Genomic DNA, 12,855 nt, shown 5'->3' on the forward strand with positions numbered 1-12,855 from the left:
GTCACCTGTCCTATCAGCACCCTCCCAACACACACACCCTGTCCTATCAGCACCCTCCCAACACACACACCCTGTCACCTGTCCTATCAGCACCCTCCCATCACACACACCCTGTCCTATCAGCACCCTCCCAACACACACACCCTGTCACCTGTCCTATCAGCACCCCCCCAACACACACACCCTGTCACCTGTCCTATCAGCACCCCCCCAACACACACACCCTGTCACCTGTCCTATCAGCACCCCCCCAACACACACACCCTGTCACCTGTCCTATCAGCACCCCCCCAACACACACACCCTGTCACCTGTCCTATCAGCACCCTCCCAACACACACACCCTGTCACCTGTCCTATCAGCACCCCTCCAACACACACACCCTGTCACCTGTCCTATCAGCACCCCTCCCAACACACACACCCTGTCACCTGTCCTATCAGCACCCCCCCAACACACACACCCTGTCACCTGTCCTATCAGCACCCCCCCAACACACACACCCTGTCACCTGTCCTATCAGCACCCCCCATCACACACACCCTGTCACCTGTCCTATCAGCACAAGCCCATCACACACACCCTGTCACCTGTCCTATCAGCACAAGCCCATCACACACACCCTGTCACCTGTCCTATCAGCACAAGCCCATCACACACACCCTGTCACCTGTCCTATCAGCACAAGCCCATCACACACACCCTGTCACCTGTCCTATCAGCACAAGCCCATCACACACACCCTGTCACCTGTCCTATCAGCACCCCCCCAACACACACACCCTGTCACCTGTCCTATCAGCACCCCCCCCAACACACACACCCTGTCACCTGTCCTATCAGCACCCCCCCCAACACACACACCCTGTCACCTGTCCTATCAGCACCCCCCCAACACACACACCCTGTCACCTGTCCTATCAGCACCCCCCCAACACACACACCCTGTCACCTGTCCTATCAGCACCCCCCCAACACACACACCCTGTCACCTGTCCTATCAGCACCCCCCCCAACACACACACCCTGTCACCTGTCCTATCAGCACCCTCCCAACACACACACCCTGTCACCTGTCCTATCAGCACCCTCCCAACACACACACCCTGTCACCTGTCCTATCAGCACCCTCCCAACACACACACCCTGTCACCTGTCCTATCAGCACCCTCCCAACACACACACCCTGTCACCTGTCCTATCAGCACAAGCCCATCACACACACCCTGTCACCTGTCCTATCAGCACCCCCCCAACACACACACCCTGTCACCTGTCCTATCAGCACAAGCCCATCACACACACCCTGTCACCTGTCCTATCAGCACAAGCCCATCACACACACCCTGTCACCTGTCCTATCAGCACCCCCCCAACACACACACCCTGTCACCTGTCCTATCAGCACAAGCCCATCACACACACCCTGTCACCTGTCCTATCAGCACCCCCCCAACACACACACCCTGTCACCTGTCCTATCAGCACCCCCCCAACACACACACCCTGTCACCTGTCCTATCAGCACAAGCCCAACACACACACCCTGTCACCTGTCCTATCAGCACAAGCCCATCACACACACCCTGTCACCTGTCCTATCAGCACCCCCCCAACACACGCACCCTGTCACCTGTCCTATCAGCACAAGCCCATCACACACACCCTGTCACCTGTCCTATCAGCACAAGCCCATCACACACACCCTGTCACCTGTCCTATCAGCACCCCCCCAACACACACACCCTGTCACCTGTCCTATCAGCACAAGCCCATCACACACACCCTGTCACCTGTCCTATCAGCACCCCCCCAACACACGCACCCTGTCACCTGTCCTATCAGCACCCCCCCAACACACACACCCTGTCACCTGTCCTATCAGCACAAGCCCATCACACACACCCTGTCACCTGTCCTATCAGCACAAGCCCATCACACACACCCTGTCACCTGTCCTATCAGCACCCCCCCAACACACGCACCCTGTCACCTGTCCTATCAGCACAAGCCCATCACACACACCCTGTCACCTGTCCTATCAGCACCCCCCCAACACACACACCCTGTCACCTGTCCTATCAGCACCCCCCCAACACACACACCCTGTCACCTGTCCTATCAGCACAAGCCCATCACACACACCCTGTCACCTGTCCTATCAGCACAAGCCCATCACACACACCCTGTCACCTGTCCTATCAGCACCCCCCCAACACACACACCCTGTCACCCTGTCCTATCAGCACAAGCCCATCACACACACCCTGTCACCTGTCCTATCAGCACCCCCCCAACACACGCACCCTGTCACCTGTCCTATCAGCACCCCCCCAACACACACACCCTGTCACCCTGTCCTATCAGCACTCCCCCAACACACACACCCTGTCACCTGTCCTATCAGCACCCCCCCAACACACACACCCTGTCACCTGTCCTATCAGCACCCTCCCAACACACACACCCTATCACCCTGTCCTATCAGCACTCCCCCAACACACACACCCTATCACCCTGTCCTATCAGCACCCCCCCAACACATACACCCTATCACCCTGTCCTATCAGCACCCTCCCAACACACACACCCTGTCACCTATCCTATCAGCACCCTCCCAACACACACACCCTGTCACCCTGTCCTATCAGCACCCTCCCAACACACACACCCTGTCACCCTGTCCTATCAGCACCCCCCCAACACACACACCCTCTCACCTGTCCTATCAGCACCCCCCAACACACACACCCTATCACCCTGTCCTATCAGCACCCCCCCAACACACACACCCTATAACCCTGTCCTATCAGCACCCCCCCAACACACACACCCTGACACCTGTCCTATCAGCACCCCCCCAACACACACACCCTATTACCTGTCCTATCAGCACCCTCCCAACACACACACCCTGTCACCTGTCCTATCAGCACCCCCCAACACACACACCCTGTCACCTGTCCTATTAGCACCCCCCCAACACACACACCCTGTCACCTGTCCTATCAGCACCCCCCAACACACACACCCTGTCACCTGTCCTATCAGCACCCTCCCAACACACACACCCTGTCACCTGTCCTATCAGCACCCCCCCAACACACACACCCTGTCACCTGTCCTATCAGCACCCCCCAACACACACACACTGTCACCTGTCCTATCAGCACCCTCCCAACACACACACCCTGTCACCTGTCCTATCAGCACCCTCCCAACACACACACCCTGTCACCCTGTCCTATCAGCACCCTCCCAGCACACACACCCTGTCACCTGTCCTATCAGCACCCTCCCAACACACACACCCTGTGACCTGTCCTATCAGCACCCTCCCAACACACCTACCCTGTCACCTGTCCTATCAGCACCCTCCCAACACGCACACCCTGTCACCTGTCCTATCAGCACCCTCCCAACACACACACCCTGTCACCTGTCCTATCAGCACCCTCCCAACACACACACCCTGTCACCCTGTCCTATCAGCACCCTCCCAACACACACACCCTGTCACCCTGTCCTATCAGCACCCTCCCAACACACACACCCTGTCACCCTGTCCTATCAGCACCCTCCCAACACACACACCCTGTCACCCTGTCCTATCAGCACCCTCCCAACACATACACCCTATCACCCTGTCCTATCAGCACCCTCCCAACACACACACCCTGTCACCCTGTCCTATCAGCACCCCCAAACACACACACCCTGTCACCTGTCCTATCAGCACCCTCCCAACACACACACCCTGTCACCTGTCCTATCAGCACCCTCCCAACACACACACCCTGTCACCCTGTCCTATCAGCACCCTCCCAACACACACACCCTGTCACCGTGTCCTATCAGCACCCTCCCAACACACACACCCTGTCACGTGTCCTATCAGCACCCTCCCAACACACACACCCTGTCACCCTGTCCTATCAGCACCCTCCCAACACACACACCCTGTCACCTGTCCTATCAGCACCCTCCCAACACACACACCCTGTCACCTGTCCTATCAGCACCCTCCCAACACACCTACCCTGTCACCTGTCCTATCAGCACCCTCCCAACACGCACACCCTGTCACCTGTCCTATCAGCACCCCCCCAACACACACACCCTGTCACCTGTCCTATCAGCACCCCCCAACACACACACCCTGTCACCTGTCCTATCAGCACCCTCCCAACACACACACCCTGTCACCTGTCCTATCAGCACCCCCCCAACACACACACCCTGTCACCTGTCCTATCAGCACCCCCCAACACACACACACTGTCACCTGTCCTATCAGCACCCCTCCCAACACACACACCCTGTCACCTGTCCTATCAGCACCCTCCCAACACACACACCCTGTCACCCTGTCCTATCAGCACCCTCCCAGCACACACACCCTGTCACCTGTCCTATCAGCACCCTCCCAACACACACACCCTGTCACCTGTCCTATCAGCACCCTCCCAACACACCTACCCTGTCACCTGTCCTATCAGCACCCTCCCAACACGCACACCCTGTCACCTGTCCTATCAGCACCCTCCCAACACACACACCCTGTGACCTGTCCTATCAGCACCCTCCCAACACACACACCCTGTCACCCTGTCCTATCAGCACCCTCCCAACACACACACCCTGTCACCCTGTCCTATCAGCACCCTCCCAACACACACACCCTGTCACCCTGTCCTATCAGCACCCTCCCAACACACACACCCTGTCACCCTGTCCTATCAGCACCCTCCCAACACATACACCCTATCACCCTGTCCTATCAGCACCCTCCCAACACACACACCCTGTCACCCTGTCCTATCAGCACCCCAAACACACACACCCTGTCACCTGTCCTATCAGCACCCTCCCAACACACACACCCTGTCACCTGTCCTATCAGCACCCTCCCAACACACACACCCTGTCACCCTGTCCTATCAGCACCCTCCCAACACACACACCCTGTCACCGTGTCCTATCAGCACCCTCCCAACACACACACCCTGTCACGTGTCCTATCAGCACCCTCCCAACACACACACCCTGTCACCCTGTCCTATCAGCACCCTCCCAACACACACACCCTGTCACCTGTCCTATCAGCACCCTCCCAACACACACACCCTGTCACCTGTCCTATCAGCACCCTCCCAACACACCTACCCTGTCACCTGTCCTATCAGCACCCTCCCAACACGCACACCCTGTCACCTGTCCTATCAGCACCCTCCCAACACACACACCCTGTCACCTGTCCTATCAGCACCCTCCCAACACACACCCTGTCACCCTGTCCTATCAGCACCCTCCCAACACACACACCCTGTCACCATGTCCTATCAGCACCCTCCCAACACACACACCCTGTCACCCTGTCCTATCAGCACCCTCCCAACACACACACCCTGTCACCCTGTCCTATCAGCACCCTCCTAACACACACACCCTGTCACCCTGTCCTATCAGCACCCTCCCAACACATACACCCTATCACCCTGTCCTATCAGCACCCCCCCAACACACACACCCTGTCACCCTGTCCTATCAGCACCCTCCCAACACACACACCCTATCACCCTGTCCTATCAGCACCCTCCCAACACATACACCCTATCACCCTGTCCTATCAGCACCCCCCCAACACACACACCCTGTCACCCTGTCCTATCAGCACCCTCCCAACACACACACCCTATCACCCTGTCCTATCAGCACCCTCCCAACACACACACCCTGTCACCCTGTCCTATCAGCACCCTCCCAACACATACACCCTATCACCCTGTCCTATCAGCACCCCCCCAACACACACACCCTGTCACCCTGTCCTAACAGCACCCTCCCAACACACACACCCTATCACCCTGTCCTATCAGCACCCCCCCAACACACACACCCTGTCACCCTGTCCTATCAGCACCCTCCCAACACATACACCCTATCACCCTGTCCTATCAGCACCCCCCCAACACACACACCCTGTCACCCTGTCCTATCAGCACCCTCCCAACACACACACCCTATCACCCTGTCCTATCAGCACCCTTCCAACACACACACCCTGTCACCCTGTCCTATCAGCACCCTCCCAACACACACACCCTGTCACCTGTCCTATCAGCACCCTCCCAACACACACACCCTGTCACCTGTCCTATCAGCACCCTCCCAACACACACACCCTGTCACCCTGTCCTATCAGCACCCTCCCAACACACACACCCTGTCACCCTGTCCTATCAGCACCCTCCCAACACACACACCCTGTCACCCTGTCCTATCAGCACCCTCCCAACACACACACCCTGTCACCCTGTCCTATCAGCACCCCCCCAACACACACACCCTGTCACCTGTCCTATCAGCAACCCCCCAACACACACACCCTGTCACCTGTCCTATCAGCACCCTCCCAACACACACACACCCTGTCACCCTGTCCTATCAGCACCCCCCCAACACACACACCCTGCCACCCTATCTATCAGCACCCCTCCCAACAGACACACCCTGTCACCTGTCCTATCAGCACCCTCCCAACACACACACCCTGTCACCTGTCCTATCAGCACCCTCCCAACACACACACCCTGTCACCTGTCCTATCAGCACCCTCCCAACACACACACCCTGTCACCCTGTCCTATCAGCACCCTCCCAACACACACACCCTGTCACCTGTCCTATCAGCACCCTCCCAACACACACACCCTGTCACCTGTCCTATCAGCACCCTCCCAACACACCTACCCTGTCACCTGTCCTATCAGCACCCTCCAACACGCACACCCTGTCACCTGTCCTATCAGCACCCTCCCAACACACACACCCTGTCACCTGTCCTATCAGCACCCTCCCAACACACACCCTGTCACCCTGTCCTATCAGCACCCTCCCAACACACACACCCTGTCACCATGTCCTATCAGCACCCTCCCAACACACACACCCTGTCACCCTGTCCTATCAGCACCCTCCCAACACACACACCCTGTCACCCTGTCCTATCAGCACCCTCCTAACACACACACCCTGTCACCCTGTCCTATCAGCACCCTCCCAACACATACACCCTATCACCCTGTCCTATCAGCACCCCCCCCAACACACACACCCTGTCACCCTGTCCTATCAGCACCCTCCCAACACACACACCCTATCACCCTGTCCTATCAGCACCCTCCCAACACATACACCCTATCACCCTGTCCTATCAGCACCCCCCCAACACACACACCCTGTCACCCTGTCCTATCAGCACCCTCCCAACACACACACCCTATCACCCTGTCCTATCAGCACCCTCCCAACACACACACCCTGTCACCCTGTCCTATCAGCACCCTCCCAACACATACACCCTATCACCCTGTCCTATCAGCACCCCCCCAACACACACACCCTGTCACCCTGTCCTAACAGCACCCTCCCAACACACACACCCTATCACCCTGTCCTATCAGCACCCCCCCAACACACACACCCTGTCACCCTGTCCTATCAGCACCCTCCCAACACATACACCCTATCACCCTGTCCTATCAGCACCCCCCCAACACACACACCCTGTCACCCTGTCCTATCAGCACCCTCCCAACACACACACCCTATCACCCTGTCCTATCAGCACCCTTCCAACACACACACCCTGTCACCCTGTCCTATCAGCACCCTCCCAACACACACACCCTGTCACCTGTCCTATCAGCACCCTCCCAACACACACACCCTGTCACCTGTCCTATCAGCACCCTCCCAACACACACACCCTGTCACCCTGTCCTATCAGCACCCTCCCAACACACACACCCTGTCACCCTGTCCTATCAGCACCCTCCCAACACACACACCCTGTCACCCTGTCCTATCAGCACCCTCCCAACACACACACCCTGTCACCCTGTCCTATCAGCACCCCCCCAACACACACACCCTGTCACCTGTCCTATCAGCAACCCCCCAACACACACACCCTGTCACCTGTCCTATCAGCACCCTCCCAACACACACACACCCTGTCACCCTGTCCTATCAGCACCCCCCCAACACACACACCCTGCCACCCTATCTATCAGCACCCTCCCAACAGACACACCCTGTCACCTGTCCTATCAGCACCCTCCCAACACACACACCCTGTCACCTGTCCTATCAGCACCCTCCCAACACACACACCCTGTCACCTGTCCTATCAGCACCCTCCCAACACACACACCCTGTCACCCTGTCCTATCAGCACCCTCCCAACACACACACCCTGTCACCTGTCCTATCAGCACCCTCCCAACACACACACCCTGTCACCCTGTCCTATCAGCACCCTCCCAACACACACACCCTGTCACCTGTCCTATCAGCACCCTCCCAACACACACACCCTGTCACCTGTCCTATCAGCAACCCCCCCACCAACACACACACCCTAATACCTGTCCTATCAGCAACCCCCCCACCAACACACACACCCTATCACCTGTCCTATCAGCAACCCCCCCACCAACACACACACCCTATCACCCTGTCCTATCAGCACCCCCCCAACACACACACCCTGTCACCTGTCCTATCAGCAACCCCCCCACCAACACACACACCCTATCACCCTGTCCTATCAGCACCCCCCCAACACACACACCCTGTCACATGTCCTATCAGCAACCCCCCCACCAACACACACACCCTATCACCCTGTCCTATCAGCACCCCCCCAACACACACACCCTGTCACCCTGTCCTATCAGCAACCCCCCCCACCAACACACACACCCTGTCACCCTGTCCTATCAGCACCCCCCCAACACACACACCCTATCACCCTGTCCTATCAGCATCCCCCCCCACCAACACACACACAGACACACCCTATCCCCCTCTCGGCTCGGAGGAGTGTGTGACGTCACCTCATCCCGTTTCCTAGGAAGCAAGTATGAATCAGATAATAGGGACGGACACCTGCACACACACACACACAGACAGACAGACAGACAGACAGACAGACAGACAGACAGACAATGGAAATAAGGACATGCTGATGTACAATACTAATACAATACAGACTGATTTGGACAGATCTGCATGGGAGCAAGGACATGACACTGACTGTCAGTCAGTCAGTTATTATTGCAAAAAAGACTAAATATCTTCCAAAGCTCAAAAATAAATTATTTTTTATATTCCAGTCTCCGCCAGCTATAACCTCCTGCTGCACTAAGCCTGGTTGAAAAGCCAAATTATAGTCAGTCCAGTACACATGTCAATTACACTCATTTATGACTTTGGCTGTCTCATATCTAGGAGATATAACATAGGATTGTATAGTCCTTGGGTGTGTGTGTGTGTGTGTGTGTGTGTGTGTGTGTGTGTGTGTGTGTGTGTGTGTGTGTGTGTGTGTGTGTGTGTGTGTGTGTGTGTGTGTGTGTGTGTGTGTGTGTGTGTGTGTGTGTGTGTGTGTGTGTGTGTGTGTGTGTGTGTGTGTGTGTGCGTATGCGTGTCATACCTATGTGTGTGTGTGTCATACCTATATGTGTGTGTGTGTGTCCTACCTATGTGTGTGTGTGTGTAGTAACTTGGTGTGTTCCAAGCCAACAGACAGGACCCTCCATTACCTCCAAACGAGGCATTTCCCAAAATGACATCATAGGCTATCAGCTGCAGCCGCTGCCATTGGCTAATACAGATTCTACAGGAGAGGTCAGCCTGTCCATAAATATACAGGAGAAGAGGGGAACCACAGTGTAAAAGGCCCTGGGTTTAATAAGTTCATCCACCACCAAAGGTTTTACAGGAGGGAGCTGGGCTTGGCCAGACAGTACAGGAGGGAGCTGGGCTTGGCCAGACAGTACAGGAGGGAGCTGGGCTTGGCCAGACAGTACAGGAGGGAGCTGGGCTTGGCCAGACAGTCTACAGGGAGAGAGATGGGCTTGGCCAGACAGTACAGGAGGGAGCTGGGCTTGGCCAGACAGTACAGGAGAGAGCTGGGCTTGGCCAGACAGTCCAGGAGGGAGCTGGGCTTGGCCAGACAGTACAGGAGGGAGCTGGGCTTGGCCAGACAGTCTACAGGAGAGAGCTGGGCTTGGCCAGACAGTATACAGGGAGAGAGCTGGGCTTGGCCAGACAGTATACAGGGAGAGAGCTGGGCTTGGCCAGACAGTCTACAGGGAGAGAGCTGGGCTTGGCCAGACAGTACAGGAGGGAGCTGGGCTTGGCCAGACAGTACAGGAGAGAGCTGGGCTTGGCCAGACAGTATACAGGAGGGAGCTGGGCTTGGCCAGACAGTCTACAGGAGGGGGCTGGGCTTGGCCAGACAGTCTACAGGGAGGGAGCTGGGCTTGGCCAGACAGTATACAGGGAGAGAGCTGGGCTTGGCCAGACAGTACAGGAGGGAGCTGGGCTTGGCCAGACAGTACAGGAGAGAGCTGGGCTTGGCCAGACAGTCTACAGGAGGGGACATTTCCTAGTTTCCATGATGTGTGATGTGAACAGGTTGCATTATAATGATGTGTGATGTGAACAGGTTGCATTATAATGATGTGTGATGTGAACAGGTTGCATTATAATGATGTGTGATGTGAACAGGTTGCATTATAATGATGTGTGATGTGAACAGGTTGCATTATAATGATGTGTGATGTGAACAGGTTGCATTATAATGATGTGTGATGTGAACAGGTTGCATTATAATGATGTGTGATGTGAACAGGTTGCATTATAATGATGTGTGATGTGAACAGGTTGCATTATAATGATGTGTGATGTGAACAGGTTGCATTATAATGATGTGTGATGTGAACAGGTTGCATTATAATGATGTGTGATGTGAACAGGTTGCATTATAATGATGTGTGATGTGAACAGGTTGCATTATAATGATGTGTGATGTGAACAGGTTGCATTATAATGATGTGTGATGTGAACAGGTTGCATTATAATGATGTGTGATGTGAACAGGTTGCATTATAATGATGTGTGATGTGAACAGGTTGCATTATAATGATGTGTGATGTGAACAGGTTGCATTATAATGATGTGTGATGTGAACAGGTTGCATTATAATGATGTGTGATGTGAACAGGTTGCATTATAATGATGTGTGATGTGAACAGGTTGCATTATAATGATGTGTGATGTGAACAGGTTGCATTATAATGATGTGTGATGTGAACAGGTTGCATTATAATGATGTGTGATGTGAACAGGTTGCATTATAATGATGTGTGATGTGAACAGGTTGCATTATAATGATGTGTGATGTGAACAGGTTGCATTATAATGATGTGTGATGTGAACAGGTTGCATTATAATGATGTGTGATGTGAACAGGTTGCATTATAATGATGTGTGATGTGAACAGGTTGCATTATAATGATGTGTGATGTGAACAGGTTGCATTATAATGATGTGTGATGTGAACAGGTTGCATTATAATGATGTGTGATGTGAACAGGTTGCATTATAATGATGTGTGATGTGAACAGGTTGCATTATAATGATGTGTGATGTGAACAGGTTGCATTATAATGATGTGTGATGTGAACAGGTTGCATTATAATGATATGTGATGTGAACAGGTTGCATTATAATGATGTGTGATGTGAACAGGTTGCATTATAATGATGTGTGATGTGAACAGGTTGCATTATAATGATGTGTGATGTGAACAGGTTGCATTATAATGATGTGTGATGTGAACAGGTTGCATTATAATGATGTGTGATGTGAACAGGTTGCATTATAATGATGTGTGATGTGAACAGGTTGCATTATAATGATGTGTGATGGGTAAAGTATCTCATGTTGTAATTAATGGGGTCCTATATCTATGGCTAAATCTATGGCTCTGAGAGCCAGCTAATCAATCCTATGACAGTTCCAATGGTAGTCATTATTAACATAACGATCAGCTGACTCGGATGCAACTCAGGGAAAGGCACGCGCTCCTTTGTCTGAATTTAAACGGAAAACCACTTCCGTTCAACGGAGCTGGGGGGCACCAAACCCCAATATTTTCTCACTCTTTCCTTTCTCAGCTCTGCTCGACTCTCTTTTCCTTCGCTCACCCTTTTGTGCAGCTCCCCACGTGTCGAATAAATTAGCAAACCCAAATTGGAGGAAAAGGAGGAGGAGAGGGAGACGAGAGGAGAGAGGGAGGGATTTGAGCCTGGTGTCGGTGTACGGTTTCATTCGGAGGTGCCACTACTGCGGTGTCCTCTGAGCGCGCGAGCTCTGTTCTATTGGATGCTGAGAGAGCAAGAGAGATACCGTTAGAGATAAAAATAAATAAAGCCCTTAAATATAATTCAAATTCAATTGAATTGAGAGAAAGAGCAAAGAGAGAGAGAAGAGCCGACTGTGGGGTACAGAAGCGTTGTTCTCACCACTAAGCTAACAGCTGAGACTGAACCGAAGAGAGGAGGGGAACCATATTCTGATTGAGAAAACCAGCTCACCTCACCTGCCACTGGAGAAGAAGAACGGAATGCTATCGCTTTCTGGGGGTGTAACCTAATCCGCAGCGCTAAAGGGATATCGCCTAATCACTGAAAACGGAACTATTTCGTTTCTTTCTCCATGGTGGATATTATGTAGAGCGGAGAAAGCAGAGAGCAGCAGTCTTGGGCTTATTTTTTATTTGTTTCTGTGGATTGTGTGTCTGTGTGTTTGGGTCGTCAGGGGAATAGGCGAGCAGTGTGCTGCATACTGATCTGGTTTTGGATAAAGGAATACCGGGATATAACGGGACCGGAGCGCACGGCCAGAACAGCGAAACTTCAGCGGGTTCAGATGCATGTAAGTCACCTTTTCTCTCTGCGTCTCTCTCTCTGTCTCTCTCAATTCAATTCTTTCTTTCTTTC

The 12,855-nt window shown here is 53.9% G+C and overlaps 1 protein-coding gene across 1 annotated transcript in view; it reads left to right on the top strand.

Moving 5' to 3' along the window:
• Positions 1-12,059: 12,059 nt before the first annotated feature.
• LOC109884320 (protocadherin-16) overlaps positions 12,060-12,855 on the top strand; it is a 53,748-nt gene continuing 52,952 nt past the window's right edge. Inside the window, exon 1 of the mRNA XM_031809629.1 lies at positions 12,060-12,790. The gene's annotated coding sequence lies outside the window, so the exon portion shown is untranslated. The remainder of the gene's footprint in view (positions 12,791-12,855) is intronic.

Source organism: Oncorhynchus kisutch, linkage group LG29 (genome assembly GCF_002021735.2).
Source record: "Oncorhynchus kisutch isolate 150728-3 linkage group LG29, Okis_V2, whole genome shotgun sequence".
Classification (NCBI taxonomy): domain Eukaryota; kingdom Metazoa; phylum Chordata; class Actinopteri; order Salmoniformes; family Salmonidae; genus Oncorhynchus; species Oncorhynchus kisutch.